Consider the following 13,208-nt stretch of genomic DNA (forward strand, 5'->3'; position numbering starts at 1 on the left):
AAATATTATCGCTAATTTAAAATTGAGGTCTTATTCTAAAGACCTTGGTTTTCACAGTTTAGATCCAAATGCCAACTACTAGCAAGTGAAATTTGGGGCCAATTACCAAATATCCCCTTGTATTTCCCTTAAAGCCAATTTCCTACCCTGTGTTCCACAGAAATTAATCTATGACATTAGCTATTTGGAAAATATCTTATTTCTGCTCTTGAAGATTCATAGGGATTTAAGCTATTCCTAGAAATTGACAAGGAGATGTGGGAAAATTCAGCATGATATCAGTAAGTATATACAGCATGCATGTCTGCCTCATGAGTGAACTGAATACATTTCAGTATATAGATTTCATTTCTTCTATTTGGTATGCTCATAGAATTTCCTCTTTTTCTTTTATTATTTCTGCCTCTAGACTGCTCTCCAGAATGTTGAGATTGCCAAAGAAGTGACCACAACAAAGGAAAATATTGCTCTACCTATATTCAAGTAAGATCATTACTTTACAATAAAGCCATATTGTATGAATTATTGAAAAAAAATAACACATTTTTTACATTTCTACAAAAAAAAAATATTTTCTTTGGTATTAAAAATTTCGAAGCCTCTGTCTGTTTGGGGAAAATGACGATTTTCTCTTTCAATATTCTGGTACGAAAAGGATTGCAACACTCAGAACATAACCTAACATTTATTCATGCTTAGACTATATGTGAATGAATTTTCCACAATGTACATTTTAAGAACTAATTTGAATGCATACTGTTTCTTTAAGAAGCTTTGTTAGAGGAATGAGAAGTATTAATTACTTTCTTAAAAGCCTACTTTTTCAGGGACAGGGTCAGAGACGCCTCATTAAGGTAGAAGCTAGAATAAGATGCTGCAAGCTGTGGAGTCCTGTAGAAAGGGAGGCATGACAGTGCAAGGGACGGCTTGGCAAAAAATGTTCCCTAAAATGCTTCACAGCACCAGAGACCGGGGAACCGTCACATTCTCTTCTGTTTGTTAAGAACAATGGGTGAATACGTTTGATATTAGAAAAATGAACCAAATATATCTTCAGAAAGGTCGTGTGAGTCAGCACAGTTGAAGCAGATAGAAGATCCAGGTAGTCCCTGACATTGTGCCAGGGATAAGTGTCGCTTTCGGAAGGAATCACATGCTGTTTGTTAAGAAGGGCAGAACGTGACTTCCAAAGCTGGAGTATGTTGCTAATATATTGTCACAGTATTTTTGAGTTCTTCTATCCTGGCAGTGCCATGACTTACAGTGGGACTTTGGTGAGAATCAGAAAGCTCATTGTCTGTTATATTTCAAGAAAAGCTAATACTGAAAGCAGTGTTATTTATGTACATATCGGTATAGTCAATGACATTACAATGTAATGTAAAATTAGCAAGAATCCTTGGGTATGCGTCTCTGTGTTATTGAAAACCATAGAACTTAGTACTGCGTGCATCCTTATAGAATGCCTTTTAAAGGAGCTCCTAGGGTAGGGTCCCAAGGTCTATGGCAAAGTCCAAAGGCACTTGGAGTTACACTCAATCAGGCCTCAGGGTCATTCTGCTTACTTAGTATTCTGTGAAGCACAGAAGCACTACTGTATCTTACTGTAGAATCCAGACTGAGATAGAAAGCTAATAGTTTGATTCTTCTTTTTTTCAATTTATATTTGATCTCTAATTATCTGAATCTCAGATATACTCTTTTTTCATTCTTAAACATTGTTTTTTTATCAAGTTAATTTAATAATTTCTGAGACAGTTTCCTAGGAAACAGAAAGAATCATTTCTGGCGTATATGTTAGATCATATCCAAAGTTTCCAAATGGTTGTTCATACCTAGAACTTTTTTTTATAGTTAGGCATTTTCTTTAAATGAAATTTCATAGAGATATCCACAGATAAATGAGGGCAAAAACAAACAAACAAAAATATTTTCATTGAAATGGGAGTAATCTAGAACTGTCCTGCCTGCCAAGTTCCTTATGTCTGAATCCATTCCTCAATTTTCCAAACCAACCACACTAAATGCACAATATTATTTCTTTGACCCCTGCTCTTTACTTGGTTTCTCAGGTCATATGGGAGCCCAGGTGGAAAATTTAAGTGAAGAACATGGAGAGCAAATGATAGAAATGAAATTTAATAGAGATCCCAATGGGTAAAAGAGGACAAAAACTTACGTTGTGCTAGACATTAGTGGCAAAGTTATTGCTCTATAATTACTGAGAAATTTCTCAGCATAAGACATTGACTCATTTGCTTGCACCTTATTCCCAGACAGAGCCTATTGTACATAGACTTAAAGGCTCATATATTGTAAATTCTGAATGAATCCCAATAAAGAGTGTGGTAGTTGCCCCGTCTCTGTGTTTTCATGTTTTACTTTCTATAGTTTTAGTTGCCTGTAGTCAACTGTGGTTCAAAAATAATAAATTGATATTTCAAGAAATTAACAAAGCTTAAGTTATAAATTGCATGCTGTTCTGAATAGCGTGATAAAATCTTGAACTATCCCTGTTGATTCCACCTGGGCCAGGACTCATTCTCTGTCCAGGGTATCCTCATGTTAAACACTACCTGCCCTTTAGCAGCTTAGCAGTCTTGGTTAACTGGTTGATGGTTGCATATCACAGTGCTTGTGTCTAAGTAACCCTATTTCATGTACTAATGGCCACAAAGCACAAAGGTAGTGATGCTGTTGAATTTATTACAGAGCATTGTCATAATTTTTTCTATCATCAGTGTTTTTTAATCTCTTACTATACCTAATTCATAAATTCAACTTTACCATAGGTATGTATGTGTAGGAAAAATAGCATATACAGGATTTAGTACTACCCCAAGTTTTAGGCATCCACTAAGTGTTTTGCAACATATTCCCCACAGATAAGAGAGAACAACTGCACATGTTATACATAAAGAAAGGAAAAGGTCATTTGTCAGGGACATTCATTTGAGGGTAGCTTTTACCATTCGAAAAACACTGTCTTATGGGAATTGCAAAAAGTAGTTAATATTTTATTATTTTAGTAATATCTCCAAATGCATTTAACCATCTCTCTCAGACTTCTTTAAAAATACCTCTGCCTCACCATGTTGTATTCCTGCTCATATTTGCTCACATTAAAAGCTAGGCTTGTTCTGCACTTGAACAGGAATCAGTCCCATGAGCAAAAGCAGCCTGCATGACCAGGTTGTCAGCAGCCGTCACAGCTGGACTACCCGCCCTTGATGTGCACTTGCTGCCCTCTCTGCTTGGCTAGAGGAGATCTCAGACTTCCTGAGCCTTTTCTTATGGCCAAAGCAAGATTAGTGTCATTTAAGTACTTAATATTGTAATGGGTGGATTTTATGTTCTTGCTGTTTTTCTGTGCTTCAGGGACATTTGAGGCATCTCTGTTGTACTTTCATGGGTCATTCTCTGGTCTGTCTTTCTGTGTATGTGACTGCAATTATTCATTGGGTGCAGCTTCTATGGGCGCATTCATCAACATAATTATTGTTCAAATTCCCAGTCATTTCAGGCACATTTGTGATTTTATAGAATTGTTGACTTCCCTGGTAAAAAGTCTCCATTCCTAGTTTTGCTGATGGTGCTGCTCATCATGATTAAAATATAGCCATGATTAAATGTGACCAAGCTCAGCCTTGAGCCCGTCAATGACTTCATATTCTAGACACCTTTCTTAATCTTTTTTGACTGTGACCCACTGCCCATCTTCCTTGATTACTGGTTCAGACCAAATCAGCTTTCTGTAGGGAAGGCAGGTGCAGCTCCCAGTCAGGGTGCAAATAGCAATGCATTCCCTGAGCCTAGAATCCAAGGTGCTGACTTATGTTTGGGTTCTTTGCTTATTTTCTGTTTGTATGCAGGTTTGACAAAATACACTATAGTTTCTCATTTGGACCCCAGGATTTACTATTATGAAAAAATATATAGGGTCCCCATAAATGTTTCGAAAATTTGATCACCTAATGAGAACATTTCTGTAGTTGCATTCTGTGTATTTCAAAGATTTTCTTCTACCATTGAGCAAAGACTGGCTATACTTAAAATAAAAATCCTTCTGATAGTTCTCCATTCTATCCCCTCATTAACAGAAGTGGACTTTCCGGAAGCTCTTACTATCGCTTTCATTATTGAGCACATTAACTTAGGCTGCCTTTAGCTTGGTAATTCAGTCAAGAGAAAGTTGCATAACTTTGTCCAAATGAAGACCACTGGCAGCTTCTTCCGACTGAAACTCCACCCATGCATCTGTGTCTGACTGTGAAGAAGATTCACAAGAAAATATGTAGGCCACCGTCAGATACCTTTGGCCACAGAGGAAAACAACAGAAATTTCTCAAAAAGTCTTTTCATGAATATCTTCAAGTTGAATGGTGGTGACTATAATAATGCTGTAGAACAGAGTTAGAGGAACCCTCGAGTATAGTAACCAAAATGATAGAAGAATACAGTGGTTCCCTGAGAGTGTGGACTGAGTTCATGTGGCATTTTATATCCACTCAGCCCTAGAGACTTCCCTAGCATTCAGTTGGAATATTCCTAGTGATGGTACACACTATCCACGGGATTATAAAGCATGAGCTGCAGTCAGGGGACCATTTTGAATGTCCCTTCCTGCCCCTCTACTGGGTACAGATGTCATTCTTTAGCACAGCCTCCAGCATTCCCACAGAGGAGGAACCGCAGCAGCTAGAGTGCTGGGTCCACCCAGCCATACCCACAGAGGCCCCTGTTTGGTCAGAGAGGCCCGTAGTAGGGACTGATGACTCTTTATTAACATCTTCCCTTTCTATGCAAAATGCAATGTTAGGGTTGGCTGCTCCTTCCTTCTTGAAATTCCAATTGTTCATAAGCTATAACTATCTACTCTTTCCGACTTCCCACCCAATTTCAGATCATTATTCTTTATTCATCACATCTAGCTGGGCCTTTGTTTCACCCTTAAATATCATCTTTCCTTCCTGCTATTGTCCCTCTTTGGCTATCTTTCAAAGTGTCTTTCTTTCCTTCATTAAAAGACTTCTTATTTTTATGTTTTTTTTTTCTACTTTTCTATTTTTTGCTTTTGTTGCATGAGGAACTGGCATAACATCCAAAACAATCATTAAAATCAATGTAGAGGCGCTTCCTCCTGGGATTACTTCTATAAATTATACTGTTTAAGTCTCACATTAGGTCTATGATTCATGAGGAGCAGATTTCTCTGTGTGCTATAAGGGTGCATTTTTCTTTCTTTTCATCCAGGTTTTCCAACACCATTTGTTGAATAAACCATCCCTTCCTCATTATGACTTCTTAGTCTCCTTGTCATAAATTATTTGACCATACATGATTGGGTTTATGTCTTGATCTATATGTCTATTTTCATGCCAGTACCATATTGTTTTGAATATTATAAGTTTTTAATATAATTTGTATTTAGGAAGTGTGATGCCTTTACTTTTTTCTTATTCAGACTGCTTTGGCTCATCAAGTCTTTTGTGATTTCATGTGAAATTTAGAATTTTTATTTCTGTTTCTGTGAAAATGCCATTCGAATTTTTATAGAGCTTGCATTGATTCCATATATGGTTTGGGGTAGTATTGAACATTTTAAACATATTAATTCTTCCAATTCGTAAACATGGGATAGTGAACTTAGAAATATTTTGTACAGCAAAGAAATGATCAAGAAAAGGAATAGGAAGCCTATAGATTGAGAGAAAATAAATGCAAAGCATGTATATAACAAGAGGTTAATATTTATGTTTACATAAGGAATTCTTACAACTCAAAAGCAAAAAAATAATCCAATTAAAACCTGAGAAAAAGACCTGAATGGAAATTTTCACAAAGAAGGTATACTATGGCTAACAGGTACCTGGAAAGGTACTAAAATCACATATCAACACAAAAATGTGCATCAAAACTACAATGAAATATACCTTGCAATTGTTCGCATGGCTAATTTCACAGTGACAAGAGATAACAATGTCAGCAAGGGTATAGAGAATAAAAGCCCTTCTGCACTGATACTGGGAATGGAAATTGCTACAGCTATTGTGATGAAACAGTACGGAGGCATCTCCAAAATGTAAAAATAGCATTATCGTATGTCCTCTGGTACGTACATATCCAAAGGAAATAAAATTAGTAACATGTAGAGGTATATCTGCTTCTACATAAATTCCAGTATTATTTATACTAGCCAAGATAAGGAAAGTGTCCTTTGATGAATGAATGGATAAAAAAAGTACTATGTATAGATAATGGAATATTAGTGATCCATAAAAATAAGGGTATTTTGACAATTGCAACAGTTGTAATAAATCTGAAAGACATTATACTAAATGAAATGGACACAAAAAGACAAATATTATGATTTAATTTATATTAAGGATATTAAAAAGTCAAATATATAGAAATAGAGAGTAGAATGGTGATTGTCAGGTATGAGGAAAGGGAAATAATGGAAGATGGTAAAGCTTCCAGTTATAAGGGATTACTTTAGTGACTGAAACTTTGCTGATGATAGATTTCACTGCTCTTACTACACAAAAAAATGTAAGAGAATAACTTTCAACTAGCTGAGGTGGTATTTAGGATAATATGACTTTACTAAGTACCATTAAATTATATCCTTTCAAATGGCCAATTATATGCCATGTGAATTTTACCCTAATTAAAAAATATATAATTATATATGAAAAGACAGGAACAGGCTTCCTATTGCACAAAACTCAAACATATACCCTGCCACCTTTGACAAATTTTTCAGGAGCCAAAACTCTATATTCCTGTATGATAGCATTTTAGATTATTTTTTTTGTTTGCTTGCTGTATTTTAGCTTTGAGTTACTATAACACATTACTTGACATAATTAACTTATAAAAATAAAAACTTTATTTTGGCTCAGAATTTGGAAGGTTTCAATTGACCCTGTTGCTTTGGGCCTGTGATGAAACAGCCTGTCATGGCAAGATTGCTCACCTCACGGCCAGGAAGCAAAAGGAGAAAAGCGTCTTCCAAGAGTGCCACCCTGGGGACCAAAGTTTTAACAGATAGAACTTTGGAAGACAGTGAAGATTCAAACCATAGCACTTTCCCTTCTGGAAGAGAAGGTCTTGAATTCACCCTGTTTATTCTGTAACTAGTCTGCCAGTACTGTGTTCTCCCGACTAACATCATTAATGTTTATTGTCCTTATTTTTAATTAATTCTTCCTGGTTCAGATCTTCCTCTTACATATCCCCCATTTTCAAAACTTATGTCTTTGTACCTTGTTTTCAGATACTGCATCTGAATTTTTGGACTTGATCATCCTGTTTATGTAATAGTCCTTTAGGAAAAGTCAAACTTGAACTTGAGCTCTTTTAATATTATTTTTCTCATTCAGACTCCTTCCTTGGCATAAATGAAATATCCTGCAAAATGTTTTGGCTGTATTTTCATTGTTTCTACCTCCACAGTTAGATAGAGAAGAGAGATCAGCAAAATTCATGAAATGCCATCTGGACACTGTATATCCTTATTACGTTTAAAACTTAGTTGAGTTAAATTGGTACTTAGAACATCTGTTGCTTTAACATGCTATCATTTTGAGTTTTTAAGGAAGAAACAAACTCAAATACAACTGTTAATAGCTAATGGACTCTAAATTTGGTTTTTAACTATTGGTTGCTAGTGTGCATATAAAAATGATTAATATGAGAAAATGATACAAAAAGTCATCCATTAGATTACTCAGCAATAGATAGTAAATATAAAAGTAACATTATCTTCAATATTATATTGAAATGTAATATTAACTTTTAGATTTTAGAAAGTTTAATTTGATATTTTCTACATATTGCTTTCATTGAAGGAAAATCAATAGTTTTGAGAAAAAGCCAATTGATCAAATGGACACTGTTCCCTTAAAATGAATGTGTTAACACAATGTAAGAATTGTTATGCTATTACAAAGCCATGCCAGAATTTCAAAATTATTCTACATTTGTGTGTTTCAGTATATAATTTCAGGATTCAATGGAGCAAGTGGTGACATCTGGATGGGAATATGAAATTATTTTCTAAAATGAGATCAATGAATAAACTGTGTTTTAGAGGTGTCACTTACAAAGCGAGAATCCCAGGCTAAATCCTTAGGAGGTGAAGATGTAGAGGACAGCATATCAATGAGATTAGCACCAATTGTAGAGTATATCATGTTTTCTCCTCCTGAAGCTGCTCCTCTTCTTCCTCTTAGGGAATATTCAGCAATGATTCCATTTCATTTCCCAATGACGTATGCTGAGATGATGGCAGATCAATTCTCAATCTGCCTCCTCAGATATTGATCAACTAAGCCCAAACATTTTCACTGCATGACTCTAAGCAATTTTAATATTGCAGGCTTAGAAGACTACAAAAAATGAATTTTTCATCAAGTAACACATTATTAATGAACTGGAAGAGAGAAATATATAAAAAATGTGCAGATGTCATTAAATCAAATTCACTTTAGTTATGTATATAGATAGCCTAACATATTAGTAATAAAAATTGTTCTAACAGTAACAAGAAGCATTTTTCAAGAAAAAAGAAAAATTAGTTTCTTATATGTGAGGTCATGTATGTGTGGATACATGCATATTTAAAGACAAAACATGTCTTAAAAAGTGCTTCTGACTCTCTTGGTTTCTCCCATCTCCTTTAGCAACATCTTCTGGTTTCAGCCACTTGTAACGATGCATGTAGCACAAGCCGCTGCCCCCTCGGTGTATACCTGCATCCCATATCTCTCATCATTTTTCTTCTTCCTGGAAATTTTCAATTGAAGTGACAAAGGAACCCAGAAATGCTATGAAATTAATGTTCTATAAGATAAATCTCTGACAACTGGGAAACTAGAGCAAATGGATACATTTGTTTCTTCAGAGGAATGTTCCTGAAAGTTCCTGAAACTGAAGTCACTGGTGCTTAATACTAAATCATGCCCAGCTCCAAATTACAACTTTGTGCTGTTTAACCCAGATGACCATAGCCCCCAACATAACTCATCCTCCAACCATGTCCTAATCTTCTACCCTATTAAACTATTAAACTATCCTATAAACTATGACTTATATTTTGACATCATCAAAATCTTCTCTGGTACCTTGCCGCAGCCCGGCTGGCTGGGCAAACTAACCAGGGGGGTGACAAGCAACTTTCGTAGATTGATACAGCAGGAGTCGGAGCCGTTTATTGTAGGACAGGAGGGGTATATATACATTACACACAGCTTATCTTAATTAACATAAACTAGATACAGCAGTCAACCAATAAGGAATCTCCACACTTAATGGCTCGCTGGTGTTACTTCACAAACCACTCCCTCTGCAAAATGCCAGATGCCATCTTGACTTGTTTACAGACCCTAACAGTACCTCAAGTTCCTTTACTATCTCAGCCTAATTCAAACCTAGAAATCCATTGGAAACAATGTTTCATCTCTAGTCTTCTCAAATGATGGTTGTCTCTTCTATAGCTCAGGAGCCACTAGACCTGGGGGTGGACATGTGCTTACTTTGCTTTTCTTTGCACACAGCTTAATCTCTTTCTTTCCTCATAAATTACTTCTCCTTTGCTTTGCACATCTTCAGATTCTATTTTTCATCTGCATATTTGATAATATCGTCTGTGGAACACCTGGGTCACTCTTGCTCATTGACTACAGAACTTAGCATGGAACTAACCACATGTCCCTACACGTGTTCAGTAGTTCCAACGCTTCAGCATTTATATGGAAGACTAATTCCACATCCCACTTTCCAGCTCTTCACCACTTTCCTTTTAGCTATTTCTCCATTTGTCTACAGTCTCCCATTCCCATGGGCATTCCCTAAGTTCTATTATTGTCTACTACTATCATTTCCAGAATCTCAGTTTTATAACCCCATATCTTTATAATTCATTTACTTTAATTATGTTACTCCAGAAATTGTTGAGGATTCATAAACCATCAATCATTTATCTTGTGGTGCCCCTAATCCCTGACTTTATCTCCATGCAACTCACTCAGAACAAGCTTAACAGGGATCCATCATATTTATATCAGTTTACCCTAATGGCAGAATTTGTCTACAGGAAAGCAACAAATTGATAAGGGCACCTGTAATTTATGGTCCAAAAACCTGTCCTAATTTACTTGTCAGTAATCATTTGCCTGATTTGACTATTTATATCTTCATTCTCCCCAGCTTTCAGTACATCTTCTCCCTTATTATCACATCTAGTTATCCTGCTTTGCTTTACTTCAACAATCAAAACGATAAAAAGGACAGTCCCTATCTATTAATCAAGAAATCTACCAAACTATCTCATTCACCATCTCTCTTCAGGTAGCGTAAGTGAAATGTGTATGCTCCCATCTTAGCCAAAAATTCTTTACTTGTATAATTGATTCCACATTCCTTCAGTAACCTGAGCACCTTGCTCCTGAAATTGTATCTTAGTTTTCCAATCATTACTAATTCATCTTGTTCTACTTTAGTTCCATCACAACACACAGTTAAGTCTTAAAATTAAAATAATAAAATACATTATTTACTCATCTTTCTACCTTTAACCTGAAATGTCAGTTTTTTTGCAACATCAAACTCCTCAGTATACTTGTTAATATTCCACATTTCCAAATCTTCACATTTTATTCCTTCTCAAAGCTGTTACAAACAGGTTTTCACCCACCATTCTTCTGCAACCATCATTACTAAGGTAATCAGGGGAAATCTACTATGTCTCAATTTTACTACATCTAATCTAATCCACATTTTACTCCCAAATTAAAATATCTTCTCTCATGACCCATTCATCTGATATTATTTATATTGTGTTTTGAACACTATGCATTAGCATTCCAAATGTTAAACTGTAATGACATATCTTTTGAGCATAAAAAAATATGTAATTGTCTCCAGTTTGGATTTAAATATCCTTTTTGTAAAATTTAGGTATGAGTGATTTTTCAGATTTTTAATTACTAATTTCCATAAAATTCCACAGTTTTTGTGACACTTAAAAATCATGATTAAAAATGAAGAAAGAATGGGGTGACACTTTGTGAGACTGATCTCTTTGAGGATGACAAGTGCCTAATAAGGTGATGAAGTTTTATAGTATGTTTAGAAAATGTATGCAGGTCACAAACCATGGCTCTGATGATACACTGTTTAGGCAAACTCTGATGCTACCATTCACTATCTGTGACAATTTTTACTGTTTTTCTTTTCTTTTGGAAGTGCAGGAATCAAATCCAGGGCTTTGTGCTTGCTAGGCAAGCAGGCTACTAAAGAGCTAAATCCCCAGTTCATTTGACAGTTTCTTAAACTCTCTGAATCTTAAGTCCCACATAAATCACAATGCAATGGAAAGAATAGAGCTTGTACAAAATGTTTTAATGTAGTGTTTATCAAATAATAAGCCAATAATATTTACGAATGGATTTACAAAAGCAGTCATTTTTTTTTACTTTAAAGAGCACAAATAATTTTTTTAAATGTTATATGTAAAATTTTATTTTAAAAATTTTTTTGAGTGGCTTTGTTAAGTAGATGATATTCTTGGTCTCATTTTGTGGCTGATATGATTTTTAAAAAGGTCTATAAAATCAGCATGCAATTATTTCAGAGAATTCACAAGAGAATTCACAAGCATGAACTTGTCACACTTCTTTTACTATGAAATGTGCTCTGTGTTTGGAAGCAATAGTTTATATAATGCCATCATGTTTGATGAGACGTTTTAGAAGTTCGTGGATGGTCATTTGGACAGAAGCACTATAATCTGGGAAGGCAAATTAATACCTATACGTGGTAGAGTAGCTCATTCCACTACGAACATAGTGCTACCCCTTTCATGATGGAAGAGGTCCAATGTAACCAACCAGCAAATACACCCAGGAAATGGTGCCATATTAGCAGTGGCTGTATCCAGATGAGCCTTCGTGAGTGGAAGTCTATATTGCTTCAACTATAGACATCTGACTATACATAGCCTTCTTTTCTGCTGCCTCAGCCACCTTAGCTCTCTGTTCTGCTACCTTAGACCAGGCCAAGGAATATGACATGAATGGCTGGGAAGGAAAATGGCTGATATCAATAGAATAGGCAGTCCAGTGCTCATTATTAGCATGTCTCTATGCCTACACTGGCACTTGTTGGCCATTCTTCACAAAGGACACAAATATCCTTATGTTCTATACTCACTCAGAGAGTTCCACCCATATGTCTCTCTCCCATATCTCCTTGATACCAGTTACATTCCTTCAAATTCTTCCCCATAAAGTCAATTCATCCACTTGAGAATCAATATAATCTTCCACATTTGGTCATCTCTCCTTCTAGGAAGCAATGCACATGGAGTTTTGACCACTGGGAGAATTTTCCTTCATGATTTTCTTCAGGACAATCTGAGTCTGGCATTATAATATTGCAGCAGTTCTCTCCTTGATGTTACTTATTTATTATGTGGTTCCGCCAACGTAATAAGATGGAGTTTTTATCCTCACTTGGTTATAGGGAAATACTCAGTGCCAAAGGAGCCAACTAGGAGGCAGAGGGCCATGAAACAGCACTGGGGACCTTGGGCATTTGAACTGCTTCCTTCATGTAATTTAATTTGTGTTTTAAAGCCTTATTGAGTCCAACTGATATATGCACTTCCATTTGACAAGGGAATGCTGTTGTGCTGGCCCATCTATAAGGCTTTGGGGGTCAAACAAATTCATAATGCGTACTCAAGTTACAAAGCAACTTGGTAGCCTATGGTCAAGTATTTCATCTCTACGGTGTCTCTATAGAAGGCCAAAATATGGTTCTCAAAAAGAGAGGGGATATTCATTGAGGATGGTGGACTTTTGATCTAAAATCCTAAGGTCCTTTTCTCTGACTTACATGGAGGGGCCTTCTAACGCTCCAAACTGCACCTTATCTCCTAAATATCATACACCTGTAGTTCTCAAAATTGAGCACACAATGGAATTACCAAGAGGTCTTGTTGAAACAGGTTTCAGGGCCTCAAGTTCAGGGTGTTTAATTCAGTAGTTGTGGAATGGAGCTCAAGTGTTTGCAATTCTAGTAAGTTCCTCAGTACTGCTGATGCAGGGGACACTGTAAGAATACATTAGTTAAGAACCAAAATGAATGCTTTATATCAGGAAGCAAGTGATATATGGGCTGCAGTGTGATTGGTCACTTTT

The 13,208-nt window shown here is 35.9% G+C and overlaps 1 protein-coding gene across 4 annotated transcripts in view; it reads left to right on the forward strand.

Annotated features, from left to right (window-relative positions):
- Window positions 1-13,208, forward strand: part of Sntg1 (syntrophin gamma 1) — an 828,698-nt gene that overhangs the window by 243,840 nt on the left and 571,650 nt on the right. For all 4 annotated transcript variants that reach the window (XM_058574019.1, XM_058574018.1, XM_046428541.2 and 1 more), the window contains one exon: window positions 410-483. The gene's annotated coding sequence lies outside the window, so the exon portion shown is untranslated. The remainder of the gene's footprint in view (window positions 1-409; window positions 484-13,208) is intronic.

Source organism: Marmota monax, unplaced genomic scaffold, assembly GCF_021218885.2.
Source record: "Marmota monax isolate L192 unplaced genomic scaffold, Marmota_monax_Labrador192_F-V1.1 WCK01_AAM20220418_F8-fsc00044, whole genome shotgun sequence".
Lineage (NCBI taxonomy): Eukaryota > Metazoa > Chordata > Mammalia > Rodentia > Sciuridae > Marmota > Marmota monax.